Source organism: Ambystoma mexicanum, chromosome 10 (genome assembly GCF_040938575.1).
Source record: "Ambystoma mexicanum isolate Mex_15411 chromosome 10, UKY_AmexF1_1, whole genome shotgun sequence".
Lineage (NCBI taxonomy): Eukaryota > Metazoa > Chordata > Amphibia > Caudata > Ambystomatidae > Ambystoma > Ambystoma mexicanum.
Window position 1 is genome coordinate 1062482073 of NC_090932.1, and position 13275 is coordinate 1062495347.

Consider the following 13275-nt stretch of genomic DNA (forward strand, 5'->3'; position numbering starts at 1 on the left):
TGGATCCAAAATCTCAAGTATGCACCGCTAAATAATAATGCAGTGGCCCAAGATAAATAGAAAGGACTGCAATGAATGTTCAAAGCTCCAAACCCTGAGGCTAAAGCTTGGATCTAAGTCCTGTTTTCCTGTTGCACATCAGATTGTGTCTGGAATTGTATTTCATTGAGTGTATTACACAAAGTTACTCATAGCTCCTTTAGATCCCCATGGTTCAGTGGTGGTGGTTTGTTGCTATTTTTCGCCCTTCTGTGTCTTGTTGCTCAGCATCCAGAGGACTGCTGATTTCTACCATTGTATTTATTTATTTATTGATTGCTTGTTAGGCGCTTACACAGCAAGTACATTCTGTTTCAAAGCGCACACTGGGCAACACGGAGGGCACATGGGAAGGAGACACATTAAAATACATACACATATAAAATACAGTGAAGGGGGAAAAAAAGGACGGTCCTAATATGCTTTGTGAGTTTTCAGAATGTACAATTGCAGAAGGCAGTGGGGTAGGTGCTGGGATTCCCATGCTCGTGAGTAAGCAACAGGTGAAGAGCAAGGTATGGTAAGTGTGAGCCTCCAAGACAAAGGGTGTGCTGAGGCAAGTGCTGAGGATAGACAGAAGCTGGGGGCTATTCGGTGTGGGAAGTCAGGGCCCTGAAAATGCAGAAGAGCCCTGGACACCAATCAAGCAGCTGTGAGATTAGCCGAGGAGAGAAGGGGGGTAAGAGGAGGTAAAAAGGAAAGTCTTGAGGAGCTTCCAGAATGTAAGAAAGTCCTCCTCAAGACACAGAGGGAGGGGGAGGCTGTTCCATAGTAGGAAGCCATCTGAGGAAAGCGGTTGACCTCTTGCCCTCTGTTTAGCTAAATGCTTTACACACAAAGAGTTGGTGCCAGAGGAACGCAGAGGTCTAGAGGGAGAATATTTAGTAAGAGACAGTTGCAGATAGTGTGGTCCAGAACCCCAGCAAGCCTTGTGGATGATACAGCGGGATTTGAATTTAAATTGTGAAGCAATGGAGAGCCAGTGAAGAATTTTTAGTGCAGGAGAGATTTGTTCCCTGAGATTGAGGCAAAGGATAAGTCTTGCTGCCCTATTCTTGATTAGCTGGAAGGGTTGCAGAGAGGAAGAAGGAATTTTCAGTAGGAGGTTATTGCAATAATCAAGCCTAGAGAGAACCAGGGCTCGGGTAACATTGAGCTTTTGGGGGAAGGTGAGAACAGGGAGAGTTCCTTTGAGAAGGAAGAGCTGGAAGTGGGACTTATTGGCAATGTCCTGAGTGTGAGGGAGCAAGGAGAGAGGAGTTGAAGATGTCTGCCCTGTGTCAATCTTAAGGCTGACATCAGTTTTATTGTGCCCTTCATCTAAGACTGGTATTGCAGGTCCAGAGCAAGTGGCAGGCATAGTTTGAACAAAAGCCTACCAAAGGCTCAGGTGTCATGGGAGCCCACAACAGGCGAAGGTTCCCCTGGAGCCCATACAGATTCCACTTCATGCAAACCATCACAATTCAGGCTGTTTGTGAGTCAGCCCTCAGATTTCATGGCTATCTCAGACCCATACTTTGTGTCAGGAATACAGTTTGGGGCAAAAGACGGCTCTTTGTATTTAAGAAATGAAGCTGCCATGGTAAAAAACTACACTTCCCAGCATGCTTTGGGAATGGTGTAGTTCTATGGTTTCACGAGGCTCTACGGTTGGCAATCAAAAAATGGTTTAAAGTCTGCAACCGCCCGTGCCTCAGTGCAGATAATTACTGATTATATGCACGGGCGGCAGCGTTGGAGGACATGAGTATTCAGGCAGCATTTCGGACGCCGGAGGACTGTTGGGCTGTGGCGGTGATTAAGAAGCAGTCAAGCATGAAGTAGCAGATGCCTGGCTGCGGTGGTGAATTACGAGCGGCTTTGGCATTAGTTTTGGGCTTCAGTCTTCAGGGTCCGGGTGTCCACTTGAGGCGCCCGGACTGTCAGATAAGTGCATTCATGATACTGTTTGATATGGTTGTGCGTGTGAGGAAACACGCGGTCGGATTGATATATGGACAAAAGCTATGCTAGTTTAGTCTTCAGGCTCTGATTTAAATGCCAGGTGTATTTCAGGGAGGGTCATGAATCCTATTCCAGTTTAAAGTGTTTGGGGAGTAATGACACAGTCCCTCTCCTTGGAAAAGATATGTGTTGTGCACTCTGTGTGCCATATTTTGTTTGTTGCTTCACTGTGCCCATTAGGCCATGAGTCTAATGTTTTCAACCCAGTTTGTGCCATCATGCTTGTGTGCCAAGAAAATTTGTTCTCTCAAAAGAAACATTCATCTGTTGGCTTTCGTATCATGTTATGTATGAGTTTCTAACACCATGTTCAGTGTGCTTAAAGTAGTGTCTTTTGGGCCACACTTAAAGGAATGCTAAGAGTATAAGAATACAGGTTGTGTTTAGGAGGTCAGGTCAGGATAGGTCAGGTTTTAGGAGTTAGGATATTTTTATATGAGAATTAAGTTGGAGGTAGCTATTGTTACATTTGCATGTTATGTTTTCCTCTCCTTTCCTTTGTCATTCCATCCCCTTTCCCTAACTCTGTCTTCCCCCCATTGGCTGCCATGTGGTTTCCTGTGTTACTCAGTTCAGGTGCCCTTGCTAACCAAGGTAGGAGGGTCAATCTATTCGGCTTCTGTGGTTCGGGAGAGGGTATCGAGACCCTTATCATCCCTTTTGCTAGTTTGACACTTTGGTTTCAGAATATTGCAGCAGTATTTCTCCCTTGCCGAATTCAAGATGCAGTTATAGGCAACAAATAATGTCCTTGACATTCTTTGCTATCTCTCTGCCACCTCCTTTTGTCACACATTTTCAGAGTTCATAGTTTTTCTGCTTTTTCCGGTTACTTAGCTCTTCTAACTCCTAGCATGATTTAATTTCCCATTCTCTCTCTCTACCTCCTTACTTTTTAATTTGACAGTATCCTGGCCCGAACCATTAGATAGTAGTGGGAAAGTCGGCTTACTCGCAAGTGCAATGACAGGGTGAATTCCATCACGCTCCCTCTGACCACTTCTCTACATAGCCTTGTGTCTGTGCTACTTTCTACTGCTCCTTCCTTTCTCTATCTTTCTACTCGGACGCCCATGTTTCCTTCACACCAATACTTTTTTTCCAACTCCTAATTGACTTTTTCTCCTTCTACTTCAGATCATAATGTGAAGAACAACTGGTAAGTGGGACAGTTCCTCAGCAGCCTTGTTAGCAGACGGTGCACTCTTTTCTCGGCCCCCCATAGAAATCTATGCTACATTTGCAATCTCAGTTCACATATTGCACCTGTTGCTGATGGATTTCAATGACTGAATCTTCTGTGATGAACCTCTATGTGTATGTGTCTGTGGGTCATGTGAGCAGACAGGAGATGGGGAATGGTTCCCAGGGATCATGCAATGTATTGCATCCTGGGGCAGCATTGGAGAGTTGGAGAGTTGACAGTGTTCCCTGAGACTCAAATTCCATTGCTTCAATTTTCTGAGCCGCTCACATGAGACACATTCCTGAATTCATGTTTAGTATTTTGATTGGCATTTTAATACAAGAGCGCAAGATACACTGACCTACCTATTAGGACTTAGGGTGTTGTGCTCCACCTGGTTCAAATACAACTTTAGGAGGCACTGTCCATGAGTCACATGTCCCATATCAATCACACATATTTTCTATCTAGATGGTTGATGAGTGCAAGGGATGGCTGACTTGACCACCCAAAGGCAAATGCACTGCAAAAACCTGCCCTTTGCTTGTAAAATCAATGATCTGCAAGCTGGGGACACATGGTAGTGGTGGGGTGTGGGGAGGTACAACTGAAGGGTACCCCTTTGCAAATTGAGAGCTTGACCCCTTCTCTCACCCTTTAGCTCAAAGAGCCTTGGGGCAGGGAAGGGATTCTGACACTGCTTGTGCAGAAGTGGGGGGGGGCAATAGATCTTTGCAGACACCTTGTGCTAGGTATTCTATCATTGTGAACAAGTGGTGAGGCCTAGAGCAGAATATCTATGTGTGTGCTGACTGGTGCATGCAGGTAAGTGTGCATATTGTGTGTGTTTGTATGACTTAAGTGTGAGGTGGTGCATTTGTGTCAGAACATTTATAGTGGCACATGTGATTTTGGTGTGAGATCAGGGACACATATATAAGGGTGTGTTTGTGATGTGTGTGTGTATGTATGTATGTGTGTGTGGTATGTGAACATGCCCAACAATTTTGTGAGAATGTGTGTGGTTGTGTGTGGGGTGAGTCGATGTGTGTGTCCGTGTGTGTGTGTATTTGATTGATTGCATGAATACCATTTCAATGATGAGCAAGATATCACTTTGAGCATGACAAACTGTTGTGCAACACTGACATATTTGTGCACTTTCAACATGAACATTTAAATTATAGAGAAATGCTAGCAAATTGTGTGCACGCTTGTATCATCAAAATGTGCTCAAAGTGGCAATATTATGGGAACAATCATTATAAAAGCGTTGTACAGTGAAAAAGATGGCTTACATGTTTGGCACAGTCATTAGCAATTTATTTTTCAGTGGTGATGTATTTGTATGTTTTGAGATCTGGCATCAATAAAGGATACTAGTGTAGCAATATTGACATAGTTCAGCCAGTTGAACACACAAATACGTTTTTCAGCTAAGTGCTGGCTCACAATGATGTCACAGTCCTCATGAAAATTTGCTTAAGGTGGCAAGTATGTTATATATTGTGAGCAAATACATAATTCACATGCTTAACTAAGGCAATGCTGACATATATTGTAGACATCAGCATCACACAAATGTATTTTACATTGTTAATGTTCCATATATTGTAGGTAAAGGGAACATGAAAGAGTTTTACAGTAGCAATATTGGCACATATTATGGGCATAAGCATGATGAAATTGTTTTACTGTAGCCATTCAAACATATTTTGAGCACAGACAGCAAGAGCATGTGCTTAACAATGGCTGCCTGGCATATATTATGGGCACAGCCATCGTGACAAAGTCTTACAGTAACAGAACTAGCAATACGGGAATAAAATGCAGGAAAATACATTTTACAATGGCAATCTTTCATAAATTGTGGGCACCAGAATCATGAAAGTATTTTAAAGTGGTTACTTCAGCATTTATTGTTAGGACAGATATATGAAGATTTTTCAGGCTATTAATGCTAGAATATACAGTTAGCACAATCAGCATTAAAATGTGATTTGCTGTGGCCATGTTGTCATATATAGTGTGTGTCTGTCAGGGTTAATCCTTTGTCATTTAATGTTTATAAAGCCACATTTTGAGAGATTTTTAGAAGTGGAGAATTGTAGGGGCATTCCAAGCCAATAAAGGGATCATAATCCAGAGTGGGGGTGTGTAACAGGACAAATATTGTTTCTGTTTTCTGTCTTTGAGGGCGAGTTGACATTCAATCTGTTTGGTCAATTTCCTGTGCAAGGTGGGTGAGCCAACAGATAATTGGGAGCTTAGCTGGTGTGCTACTTCTGACTGCTTTGTAGATGATACATGCAGTCTTGAACAGTATCCTGGCAATGAACCCAGTGTAGTTTGCATAGGACCGGGGTGATTTGGTCACTTTACTGTCCACCTGTAATGAGGCGTTCTGCCGTGTGGTGGGCTGCTTTTAGGGGAGCCAGATGAGTGGCTGGGAGACCTGTCAAGAATGTGTTCACCCCTCCTCGATTTGCAAGATCACCGGGACCTGCACTATTTTCGAAGGGTGGAGATTTGAGCCAGGCTGTTTGGGTCCTCATTGCAATAGCCAGAGAATCCGAGAGTTGTGGATCAAAGCCTTCTAGGCCCATATCATTGAGTCAGCGGTGGGGCAGAGGGGGCGTGGCAATGAGAAAAATGTGTTCTTGTGTTCTTGCAAGGGTTAAGTCTGAGGTAATCTGTCCATATCCAGGACTAAATGAAAGGTTATTGTGGAAATGGCTGATGTCCTGTTGGCTTTATACTCTTATCTTCAGCTTCCAATCTTCCATGTATTGGTGAATGGCTTTGCAGCCAGCCAATCATGCCAGAGTGCATTTAGGTCTTGTAGGAGACTAAGCACAGGGAGTTTCGGGCACCTCCCTCACATCCTGTCCACTCCAGACACTCAGGCGCCAGAGGAGTGCTTCAGCATTGAAGCCCGACAAAAGCCAATGCACAAAGGGTACAAACCTGGTTTGGCGCACAGAGACAAACACAAGAAGGACTTTTCCTAAATCAAATGGTGAAAAAAGATGACCGGAGTCTGTTTTTACAGATAGGTCTAGGGTGCCATATTGAAAAACATGGCTGACCCGATGTTTAGCTACCGTTGTTAGCAGTCGGGAAAAATCATGGTAGTTGATCTACACCACTTCCACCAGCCATTTAAAGTAGGAAAAGGTAACATTTGACTGTTACATGAGTGTTTTGACTCAGGGGAAGCTAGGAAACCCCTCCAACACTCTATAGGAGGATAGTGTGTGCTGGGTCAGTAAATTTAAAAAGACTAGTAAAGCCAATTTAACTTTACATGCTCTGCGAGACGGTAGTCAGTCCCAGAGAAGCTATTTAAAACTTGGGAAGTCTGAAAGACATCACTGTGCCATTGCACTGAAGATGCTGTGTGACACACAGAAAAAAGATGATGCCTATGGAGTTTTTTTTAAAACTCCATAACCAAAGAACACAAAAGTAAAACACACATCAAAATATGTGGAAGAGGGGGAAAAAAAGCTCTCACTCTTCCCAGGTAAAAAAAATCGAATCCCGGAAATCCATCAAAGTTGCTGGGGGTCTCAAAAGGTAAGGGAAATTAGGACATTTTGAGAATTCTCTCTTACACTTGCTCCCCCCCAAACTAAGGGACAGGAGGATTTAATCCACTCCTGGATGAATCTCCTTACTCCATTTGGTCAAACATCCTGGAGAGACCATCAGCATTTTGGTGGTGACATCCTGACCTGTGTTCAATAGTAAAATAAAACCCTTGCAGGCTTTTTGAGCATCTCATTAGTTGTGGGTTTTCCCCTTTCATTTGCATCAACCATCTCAAGGGTTGGTGGTCAGTCTGAATCACAAAAGTAGATCCATACAAGTATGGTCTAAACTTCTTCAGTGACCACACAATAGGAAAGCACTCACGCTCAATGGTTGCCCACCTTGTTTCTGGTTCCTTCAGCTTCCTGCTGATGAAGCAAATGGGGTGTTCCCTACCTTTCTCATCCAGTGGACTAAGGACTGCACCTATACCTGTATTCGAAGCATCTGTCTGCACAATGAAGGTTTGGTTATAGTCAGGAGCTCTTAGGACTGGAGCTTGACAAAAGGCTTTCTTTAGGCCTTCAAATGCTTGCGTGCACTCCTCATGCCACCTGACCTTTTTAGGGAATTTGGGAGAGGATATTACATTCAAGGGAGAAGCTATGGTTCCATAGTTCTCTATAAAGTTCCTATAGTAACCAGTGAGGCCTAGGAAGGCTCTCACTTGGGTTTGAGTAGTAGGGGTGGCCTAGTTTCGTACAGCTTGTTCTTTGCTAGGCAATGGCCTGATTTCACCTCCTCCTACCTCATGTCAAAGGTAGACCACTTTACTATGACCAATTTGACATCTACTAGCCTTTATGGTCAGATGGGCCTGCTCAAGAGCCTACAAAACCTATCCGATGTGTCAACATGCTCTTTCCAAGTAGGGCTGAACAATGCAATGTCATCCAAGTATGCCATGCAGAAGTCCTCCATCCCATTCAGAACTTGATTTATCATCCTTTGGAATGTAGTAGGTGCATTCTTTAGTCAAAAAGGCATTACCTTAAACTGGTACAAGCCTGCTGGTGTTGAGAATGCAGTTTTCTCCTTGGCATGGTCTGTCAGTGCTATTTGCCAATAGCCTGAAGTGAGATCAAATGTACTGAGGTACTTGGCTGAACCAAGTTTATCCACCAGTTCATCTGTCCTTGGTAACAGGTGGCGATCAGTCTTGGTGACTGCATTAAGAGCTCTATTGTCCGCACAGAATCTCAACTTCTTGGAACCTGCCTATGGTACTAGAACAACTAGACTAGACCCTGGACTGATAGAGGGCTCTATTACCCCGAGATCAAGCATCTTGTTGCCTCGTCCTTTATGTGGGATCTTACATGATCTGACATCCTGTAACCTCTGCTTTTAACAGGTAAACAGTCACCAGTTTGAATATCATGCTGGCCCCAACGGGTCAAGTCTGGTGATAGTGAAAACAGGGAGGCAAACTGATTTAACAGAAACCTGCACTCCTCCTGTTGTTCAGATGTAAAATTAGAAGAGAGATTAACTCCTATTTTCTCATCGTTGTTAGCGGTCGGGAAGAATCACGGTAGTTGATCTAAACCAATGTCACCAGCCATTTAAAGTAAGAAAAGGTAACATTTCACTGTTGCATGAGTGTTTTGGCTCAGGGTAAGCTAGGCAACCTCTCCAGCACTCTAAAGGAAGATAGTGTGTGCTGGGTCAGTAAATTTAAAAAGACTAGTAAAGCCAATTTAACTTTACATGCTCTGGGAGATGGTATTCAGTCCCAGAGAAGATATTTAAACATTCAGATGTTTGAAAGACATCCCTGTGCCACTGCACTGAAGGTGCTGTGTGACACACAGAAACATACGATACCTATGGAGTTGTTTTAAAACTCCATAACCAAAGAACACAAAAGTAAAACACACATCAAAATACATGGTCGAGTGGAAAAAAAGGCTCTCACTCTTCCCAGGTAAAAAAATCAAATCCCAGAAATCCAGCAAAGTTGCTGGGGGCCTCAAAAGGTAAGGGAAATCATCAGATTTTGAGAATTCTACCTAACAGAAAGTGGGAGGTGACCACAAGGTTTTGAGCCCTTTCCTAAAAGCCAGGTGATCCTCTATGTGGTGGAGGGGGATGGAGTTCCAGAAATTGGGTTAGGTGGACAGCGAAACTGGCACCTCCAAGTCTGGAGAACTTGAAAGGGGGACTACCGGGAGGTGTGCATAGCCTGATCTAGTTAGGCAGTAGCGTGTGAGCTTCTTTTGGAGGAATTATGTGCCTTTCTTGCGGATGCCATGGTGTTAATGCACATGGCTTTGAAAGAGGTCTGTCGGCAGCGGGGCAGCTGATGAAGTGTCCTGAGTGGGGGGAGAGGTGTTCTCTGTCGGGGAAACTATGAGGAAGAACCTTGCTGCAAAGTTCTGAATCAGTTTGAGCTTTCTGAGTTGGTATGTGGGTATGCCTAGGTAGAGGGAGTTAGAGTACTCTAGGCATGAGAGGATGATGGTCATGATTGTGGAAAATCTATGGGGGTAGAATAAGGGAGCAAGGATCAGCTTGGAGATGTGGACGTGGAAGATGCATGATCTGTAGACTGCATTGATCTGATGGGAGCGGGTCAGTTCCAAGCTAAAGGTGCATCCTAAGTTTTTGACTGAGGGGTGTGCAGTGCGCCTTGGTCCTAATGAAGGCAGCCAAGAAATAGTTTGGGGAATGAAAGCTGTTTTGCTGCAGATTAGCATTTCAATGTTTCCAGGGTTGAAGTGCAGGTGGTTGTTTGTCATCCAAAGGTCCATGTCTGAGAGGAAGGATCCAAGGTCTGGGTGGGGTGAGGTGGGTGAGTTTGGAATCTTGAGAAGTATCTGAGTGTTGTCAGCATAGTTGTAACAGATGTGATTGTGGGAACGCATGAGTGCTGGAGAGGCAAAAGTTAAAGGTTGAAGAAAAGGGAGAGAGGTGGCTCGCTGAGGGACTCTGTGGGAATTGGACAGGGGCCAGAGGAGAAAGGACAGAGAAAGACAACTTGGGAGCGGTCAGAGAGGAAATACAGAGATCCATGTGAGGGTGGAGTCCCTTATGCCTAGGTCAATTAGTCTATTTGTGAGGGTGGAGTGGTTGATTGTGTCAAAGGCTGCTGAGAGGACAAAAGGGATGAGAGCAGTGATGCTCTCAGAGTCTGCTGTTCTTTTCAGGTTATCCCAGATAGAGACCAGGAAGGATTCAGTTCCATGGATGGGTCTGAAACCAGACTGAGAAAGGTCAAGAAAGTCGTGGGATTCGGTGCAGGGACTGAGCTGGGAGTATGCCGTACAATCTAGTAATTTGGCTATGAAGCAATTGTTGGAGGTGGGGTGGTAATTGGAGGGGAGAGGGGGTCACGAGAAGGCTTTTTAGTAGTGGTTTGATGTGAGACATTTTGTATGCTGGTGGGAAGATCCCAGATGTTAGTGAGTGGTTAATCATAGATCTGGTGAGGGTGCCTAGTGGAGAGAATTTGTTTGAGGAGATTCGGGGGAAAGAGGGCTCCCAGGGAACCTGAGGGAGAGCTATTAGAGTGAAGCCTTGAGAACTCAGGATCATAGATTGTAGAGAAAGAACTCAAGAGGGTACATGTCGGCGGCATGAAGTTTGTATTTTACAATGACAGTGTTGGGGTATATTGTTGACACAGGCCTCATGAACACGTGTTATAAAATACTTCTATGTAATACTGGTGACTTTGCAACTATTGGACTTCTCATGAGATAACAGTAAATTGCTTTTTATCCAAGATTGTGCTTTAAAATATGTTTCAAAAGTGATTGAAGTGGGCAGGAGCGATCGGGAGCGGGCGGTGCTCCTCTACTTCTTTTAATTCAGTTTTACAGTTCCTATACTTTTATTTTAAAAAGAAACCGTTCTGGAATGGTTTTGTTTTAAAATAAAAGTGTAGGAAGAAGTTGAAACTTTCACTTTCAGTGCACTGCACTGAGTGTTCCCCTAAACAGCAGGAGTATGTGTTTTGGGGTTTGTGTTAGGCGTGGGAGGGTGTGTGGTGATGGGGTTTGTGGGGAGCGGTGCACGCCAGTAGGGAACATAGTTCCACTACTTCTTTTCGTGCACTTCGACCACTGGTTTCAAACCTTTATTTTAAACATACTGTTGAAGTGAGCCCCTCACCCCCTTGCTTAATTCATGTAGGCTTGCTCTCCCTGGCAAATTTGGCAAAAAATATTTTCACTGCTCAACTTTCTATATTTTCCAGGTGCCACTTCACCATTACACCACCAAATTACTTCAGTCACAGTGAAAGCATTTCTTCATGATAGATGTACATCGATACTCATAAATCTATCATCCTTTTCCAAGATCAGAATTTCAAAATTGTTCCAGAATTGCATATGAGATGTATGCATGTGCAGTAAGAATATACCACGGTCTTAGGGTGGAACTATTTACAAAATTGAATCTAGCAGCACAAATGCGTTTGCGCTTCGGGTGTGCACCACCATCAGAATTTTCGGGCAGGGTTTGTGGCTCCAGAGATGTTGCCACACATCAAAGAGCATCCCTGTTCAACACAGGAAATCCATATCAGTCCCCATGGCTATTTCCCCTGTCCTGGTCTATCCTGTCACAGGTCAGGGAAAGCGAGAAGTGCAATGTTGATAGCACGGTTCCCAATCACCTGACAACACACCTCAGTTCAGGAAATAAATGTTCATGTTTATCAACAAAGTTTATTTTCACATTCATACCCCTTAAAAGAGTTGGAAATGTAAAAATAGCATTTGCAGGGTCAGATTGTTTTAGGCCAGTCAGATGGTTTCAGTGAAACCACCCTGGTGCGGCCTCGCGCGCCTCTGCCTCACCTGCCTCATCTGTTCAGTTTCCCAATGCATCGCCACGCCCAGAATCAGTGGCGCCCCAGACACTTTTCATATGGGTTGCCTGATGAGGTCCCTGGAAATCTTGGGGGGTACACCAAAACACCAAAACAAGCACAAGAGGCAGCTGGGCTGGTGGAGGAGGGGTATCGTTTTTATTAGAGTGACTGTGGCCCCCTTTGGCCACACCTTGGCAACGCCTTTGCCCAGAATGCGCAGGACAGCTGGTGATGTGTCCCTGTAGCTAGCTTCCAAAACATTCCACTGCACACATATTCCATTTTGAAATAAGGAGTTTGCTTGCTGGTAGATGCAGTTTCATAATTTAGGGGACATCTTGCTCCTCACATTTTGTCTTCACATCTTTTAGTGAATTAGCCCATCTTTGTTTGATGTCCATTATGAGTTTTAAAAGTGCAACTTAAATTTTTTTCTGAGCGTTGCCCAGCCACTACAAACGATCATGTAAACAAGTAATTTCCTTATAACAGCGCCTCATTCCCGCTCGGCTTTTTGCACGCTTTATAAATGTAAAAATACATAAATAAATACTCTGTAGTATTGAACTATCGGTTATATTCTGTAACCAGCGCCTTGATGCCCAGGAGCAGGCTTTACAAATATAACAATAAATGCACACGAAAACAATGTAATTTACACAGAGGTGAAACATTTTGTGATTCATGGAATTATTTGATTGAAAAACGCAGATTTGCGCGCCTTTCTGCCCGAAATTCCCTGTTTGAAGTATGAGGATTTTCGGGCAGAAAGGCACGCAAATTGCGTTTTTCACGCCAATAATATCATGAAACAGGTTGAAGTGGGACAGCCAAGACTAGAACGTATGTATTTTTAATATGAACCAAGACCTTAACGACGACAGGGCAGCTCATGCCTAAACTCGCGTGTGGAACAGGTTTATTTATGCTGAAATAGTGTTACTTGGCAATCATAAAGCGCTTCAGTCATAACGCGCCTATTGAAGTAGCCGATAGGCGTCCCATCAACCCCAGCTAAAACCGCAAATAAAACGGAGAACCCCGGAAGACAGCAGTCCACGGGTCTGTGTCACGGAAACGGCGGGCACGAGATGGCCTGCTCCGGCTGGTCGGGGTGCCTCGCTGGAATTACTAATGCGCCATCTGTTCGTGACAACAGGCATCGCGGCTGGGTGCGCGCTCTCAGATACTGGTTTGTACATCTGCGGTTATAAAACACAGGGAAGACAATTACCCCGTAATCTCTGATGCGGGTCTCTGCACTCCAGCGGCCTGGTTCTGCAGTCGTCACCCATATGTGCACACCACATGGCCAAGCATGTTTATTGCATTCCAGTGACGTGGCCTTTTCTTCTCCTCTAACTGCACTGTAGCATGCTGGATGGGCTTTGTTTGACTACCACAATGATGGCTGTGCTATGGTATTAAAGAAAACACATGAATGAATTTGCAACTTTTTCAGAAGGTTCTTGTCATAAATCTCAGCGCACCCTTGATGCTCTGATTAACTTCTGGTGAGTCTTTTCTCGATCCTATTCAATGGTGTAAAGTATTTATAACTGGGCCAGTGTGATCTGAATTGTCTCTGGACAAAGCTTGACACTTTGTCTGGGCTAGGAGGACAGTA